This window comes from Peromyscus maniculatus, chromosome 11 (assembly GCF_049852395.1).
Source record: "Peromyscus maniculatus bairdii isolate BWxNUB_F1_BW_parent chromosome 11, HU_Pman_BW_mat_3.1, whole genome shotgun sequence".
Lineage (NCBI taxonomy): Eukaryota > Metazoa > Chordata > Mammalia > Rodentia > Cricetidae > Peromyscus > Peromyscus maniculatus.
Genome location: NC_134862.1, coordinates 68,038,704 through 68,044,703, shown reverse-complemented (window position 1 = coordinate 68,044,703; position 6,000 = coordinate 68,038,704). Strand labels below are relative to the sequence as shown.

Sequence of the window (6,000 nt, the reverse complement as noted above, 5' to 3'; positions counted from 1 at the left end):
AAAAAGCTAATGTGGGGCCAATTTGTTATAGAGGACCAAAAGTATGGAATTTGGAAGAAATCATTAGGTCAAAATTTATCAAAATAGTGAGCCAAAATATTCTATCTATCTATCTATCTATCTATCTATCTATCTATCTATCTATCTATCTATCTATCTATCTATTCATTTTACATCCTGACTGCAGTTTCCACTCCCTCTGCTCCTCCCAGCCCCCTCCCCCCAACGCCAAAATATTCTGAACCTTTAGATGACATGTGGCAGTGAGCCACAAAGTTAGGCCACCACCACTTACTCCTCTTGCACTTCTCAATGGCCAGCCTAGTGTAATGCGGTTTATATATAATATGTCATCACTTTTTGAACTATCTGTATGATAGATGTTAGCACTCACTTTTGATGAGGTGGAAGCCTTATGTCAGCTAGGTCAGGCAAGTCACTTGCAAATACCCAGCTCTGTATGGGCTTGTGTTCCCAAATGCCTGTGCACTATACCTATTGTCATTCACACAGAAACCATTTGGGGACTGACTGCACAACACCCTTGCAGGTTATTTTCACTCTTGGCCTCATGTCAATCAATAAACTGTGCTAGAGTGTCATGTTGTCCTCATGAATTTGTTTCCACCCTCGTAGGAAGATTCCATACCTATGCTGTGATGTTTTATCTCGGTTGTCAACATCTGGAATCAACTAAAATCCAAGCTGCTGGACGTTCCCATGAGGGACTTTCCTGACCAGATGATTTAAAGCAGGAAGACCCATCCTAAATGTGAACCACACTTTCTGGGGGCCACCCAAAGAAAAGAACATGGAAGAAAGAAACTTTGCTTTTGCCTGCTTGCCTTCACCTTCTCTGGCAAGCTCATCCATCTTATTGCTGCAGCTCGTGTGAAATCTAACTTCTTCAGGATTCCAATGTAGACTGAAAATCAGCAGCTCTCTAGAAATCCCTCAGGACTCTGGGGCTAGATTAGGACTATACTGACATCCAGCCTCGTGGACTGAACAACTGTCACATTCTAGGCCTTTCTGTTGGGAGACAGTGAGATAGCCATTGTTAGACTACTTGAACCACATTCTGTAAACAGGGCTAATAAATTTCTTTTTAATCTGTATATTCATTCTATCAGCTCTGGTCCTTTAGAGAACCCTGCAAAACACATGCCTATTGTTATACAACTTCCTGTTGCATCTCCTTGTATGAGGAATCAACTTCTCATCAATATTCCTATAAATGTAGCTGACCTGTAACTACATGTAACACGTGTGAGAAATAGATGTCTTCTAATGTAAGTCTTTGCAATTTGCAGGTGGCTTACTAGCACAATAAAACCCAATGTAAATGGACTAATAAAGAAATGTAAAAGAAAGCATAAGGCAGATTAGAGATGGTTATATCTTATTTTTTAATAACTTAAAAATAAGGTATATATTTTATGGTGTTCAGTAGATTATCAACTAGTAGCTGTTATTGGCATTAAAGGTCAGCATTAGTTAACCAGACAATGTTATACTTAACCATCTTGTTAGATTCTATCCTTATGGCATTAATGAGTATGAAGTTTTATTTCTAATGGGTTGCTTATCTGCTCTTTGTTGTAAATGGGGACATGATAGATCTGAGAAGCAAGGGTAGTGAAAGCAAGAGCTCTTGGAGGACCTCTGGAGGTGTCTTGTGATTGGCAGATGTAAATCTTGCATATGGCTATTGATATGGGCTAGGACTACATTTCTCAAAGGCATCAGAAGCTCATTCAGGGAAGGCACTAGAAAAGGGCCCAAGAATGATATTTCCATTACTCTAGAGAAATTATTGGGATGTTCTTATGAAGAATAGCCTGGTTTTGTCATGTTAGGAGTGAAGTGACAATTCATGTGCACTTATGTCCTTTGTGAAAAGATGATGCAAAATGGTGATTACGAGTGAAGGCCCTCAGGTAGGGAATTCTCTTCAGGCAGATAGCTCAGTTGCCCTCCAGAAGCAGGGGTCATAGTGGAACTGTTGTAAAGCTATTTCCTCCAGGCACAATGTGACAATTGCTATCATGGGACAGAGATTTCTGTGATATCCCTGAAGTCATGACAATAAAATATATAAAACAACACAGTGACAGGTGGGTTTATTGCTGTGGAATAATCCTCTTGTACATTGTAAAGATCTGTCGCTTGATTTGGCTTAATAAAATGCTGATTGGGCAGTAGCCAGGCAGGAAAAGAAGTACAGGCGGGGCAACCAAATTAAAGATGATGAGAAGAAGAAGGATGGAGTGAGGGTCGTCAGCCACTTGCAGAAGGAGCAGGAGATGAACATGCCATGCTGATAAAGGTACCTCCATTTTTGCCAAAGCATAAATAGAAATATGGGTTAATGTGAGTGAAAGAGTTAGATAGTAGCAAGCCTGAGCTACTGGTCATGCATTTATAATTCATATTCAGCCTCTGAGTCAGTTACTTGGGAACTGGTGGGTGGAAGAGAAGCGTCCCACTACATATGGTGTTCCAATGTGTGGCCGAAATTTCTATGTAAGACTCGACAAAGCTTAAAAAAGGATTCTAAACACACAAAAATGGAGTCAAACTCAGCTTCTTATACCTGTTTTTCTCCAGTGAGCTCTATTTGCTGGCAGCTAGCAGAGGGGGCAGCTCCTTTAAGAGATGGCTTTCTGATTCATCTCTAGTGGCAGCTAGCAGGGGCAATGCTCCTTTAAGAGACAGCTTTCTGACTCATCATTAGTGGCTAGCAGAGGCATGGCTCCTTTAAGAGACAGCTTCCTGACTCAGTGTTATTGGCAAAAACTGAACTGGGTTTATGAGCAATGGGTGGCACACTACTCAGTGGAAGTGTGGACCCGGAAACTTCCCAGAGTTGAACTGGTAAACGTGGCTCCTACCAGTACTTCTGCCATTAAGTAAGACTCTCAGAACCAAGGAATGGGGTGGAGCCAGCCACCAAAGCTGCTGCTTTGGTCCTAGCCACACCACTTAGCAATTTAAAGACTCACGTGGTCAATAAGAGATAGAGATATGCACTAAAGACAGATTCAGATGAAAACAACAACAACAAAAACAACAATTGAAAAAACTCTACCAGTTACAATGTGCATGAAAATATACATAGGCTTAGGAGAGAAAAGAGAAATGGTAGAGAAAATCCTTAAAAAAGAAATAGAGTAATAAAAAAATATAATAAGCCACGTAAAGATGGAAAATGCACAGAGTCTGAATTATGTGTATTATTGTATTGTCTTTAGATTTCTTGACTGTTAATCAGCAAATAATAAGTGCTGAGAGACATTTGAGAGACCTGCTAGATTGAACCAACCTATATATTTAAAAATTATCTTAACTTCAAAATTTAAGTAAAAAAATATGTTACTTTGGGAAAGAGGTTCTGCTTTTATTTCCACAGGAAATGAGAGGCTCTGGATTCATTCCGGGTTAAGAAAAATTAGGTTTGATTGAAGAAGACCCCCTGAAAAATCTCTGATGGGAACAGATGACCCAGATGATCCAACATTTCAGAGCACATCTGTTGCAGTTTCTTCTAAGTTTTGCATCCAGAACAGCTTCAAGGCTGTTGGCTGAGATGATCCAGCCTCACAGAATACTCCAATCAGGATTTGACCATAATCCTTAATTTTCTCAGAATCCCACAAGGATTACTTGAGTCCCTAGTTCAACAGGAAGTAGTCCAGAGGGCTACACCCACTTTCCCCAAAACAAATTATGAATGTTTGTCGTAGTTTAGGGGGGTTGGTTACAAGTCATTATGGATAAGGGTCAGGAAAAAGCTAAACAATGAAGATTAGAATCAGGGATCTTGTTCTGAAAAGAAAAAAGGGGATATAGAAATGATAGGATGAAAGAGTAGATTATTGAATTCACTTTAATCCAGAAAACAACTATTAATCTTCCATATTTTACATTGGTATGAATTTTGGGTTATTGACACAAGTTTAAAGTTAATTTTGTTATACTGTATGTATATTTCTACTCTTGTTTAGGGTATTATATTTATGCAGCTCTTTTAAAAATATAAACTATAATTAAGAAATACAGATTAATAGTTGTTTATAGTAACAAACTTACAGTCATGTTAGGTATGTTTTCAAGGTTATACAGAGATATATTTCAGGTAGATAGGCAATCTTCAAACACTTCAAAGACCTGCAGAATACAGCATTTAAAATGTTTTAAGAACTTAGACTTATCTGAACAGTGAGACACATCTGTTCCTGGCAGCACCACTTACTTCAAAGAGGATGTTGGGCATTGAAGAAACTCCATATCGAGTTTGTTTTCTTTATGGCAAAAGCTAGCCCTGTGGGCAAAGAAACTGCCCTGGCCTCAATTACAGTTACTGTCCAAATTGATCCAGCAGGATGCAAGAAAGGTGACTGTCAAACTTTGCCTAGACAAGGAAGGACTGTCATTCAAAATTCCCTGCTTCACAGGAAAGTTTGTCAGATATGCTAGAGGCCTGTAGGCCAGAGTTGGATGCCCCAGTGTTACAGAGGAACTTTGGGTAATTGTCCAGGCAGCAAGATGTCCCTGTTGTTAGGTAACATTTCACCCTTCTGGGGTCTTTGATGGAATTCAAGGCTAGATAGTTACAGTTACAGTTTTCTTTAGTTATGATAAAAGATAAATTAGGTATAAAATTTTGTACTCACCAAGATAAGATAGATAATATTTTCTCTAATTTTGCCAAATATAAGTAAACTGGATATTATAACTGTAATTCTTACTTGATAACTGTTTTTGTTGAATGTAATCTTACTATGTTAAAGTTAAAACCTTCCTTTTTCATTAGAGAAAAAAGGGGGAAATGCTGTGGAATAATCCTCTTGTACACTGTAAAGATTTGTCACTTGAATTGGTTTAATAAAACGTTGATTGACTAGTAGCCAGGCAGGAAGTACAGGTGGGATGACTAAACTAAGGATGATGTGAAGGAGAAGGGAGGAGTGAGGGTTACCAGTCAGATGCAGGGGGAGCAGGAGATGAACATGCCATGCTGATAAAGATACCTTCATTTGGTAAAGCATTAATAGAAATATGGGTTAAAGTAAGTGTAAGAGCTAACTAGTAACAAGCCTGAGCTATTGGCTGAGCACATATAATTCATATTCCATCTCTGAGTCAGTTATTTAGGAATAACTATTATTGGTGGGTAGGAGAGAAACCTCTGACTGCAGTCTATGGTAACAGCAAGGGAACTTTTATCTTGATAAAAGTACCAACATTTAGAATTTAGGTGCAGTACTAAATTAAACATTCCTTCTTAGAAGTGTGTGTGAGGGTCACCAAAGCTTATCACCTGAGATTCTAACCTGTATTCTTTCCAGCTCCTTGCTGCACAAATCTTGATGGGTGCTAGAGTTTATGGGAGGTAGAAGGTTGGCTGGGATGGAATGATGTAGCTTCTTTCCAGTCACCCATGCTACTGTAACTACACCCAATAAACTCATTGGGTTAGCATGGTGGACCTGGATGGAACTGGTACTTTATTCTATTGATGATATGTGGTGAGTAGATTTTTGTTTATCTCTCCAGGAAAAGTTACCAAACAAGTACCTCAGCAGTTAGTTAATCAATTAAATGAGATAATTTATGCACGCTGCATAGTAGATCTATAATAATGTTATATTGAACAAGTAGTATACGCTCAGTAAATGCTGTTAGTTATCATTTGAAAATGAAGATAGCAGCACTTACCTTGCAAAAGTGTTGTGAAGATTAAATTAATTGACACACACACTTATGTAAGTCCAAACAGCGCCTGATACATTTTAATAATAAATATTAGCTTTTATTATTGTTAATACTATTACCATATTTGTGAATTTATCAAAATCTTAAATTGAGGCACATCACCAAGTTAAAAAACTTTTCCTATTTAAATATTTTAATAACAAATACCCTCATTTTAATGTTTGATTTGGTAAATATGGCACAATGACATATATGCACAGAACTTCTTAAGTAGCTAATCAC

General features: G+C 38.1%; 1 protein-coding gene across 1 annotated transcript in view; it reads left to right on the top strand.

The window, feature by feature from the left end:
* Positions 1 to 2,240: 2,240 nt before the first annotated feature.
* Pappa2 (pappalysin 2) overlaps positions 2,241 to 6,000 on the top strand; it is a 255,185-nt gene continuing 251,425 nt past the window's right edge. Inside the window, exon 1 of the mRNA XM_076547785.1 lies at positions 2,241 to 2,329. The gene's annotated coding sequence lies outside the window, so the exon portion shown is untranslated. The remainder of the gene's footprint in view (positions 2,330 to 6,000) is intronic.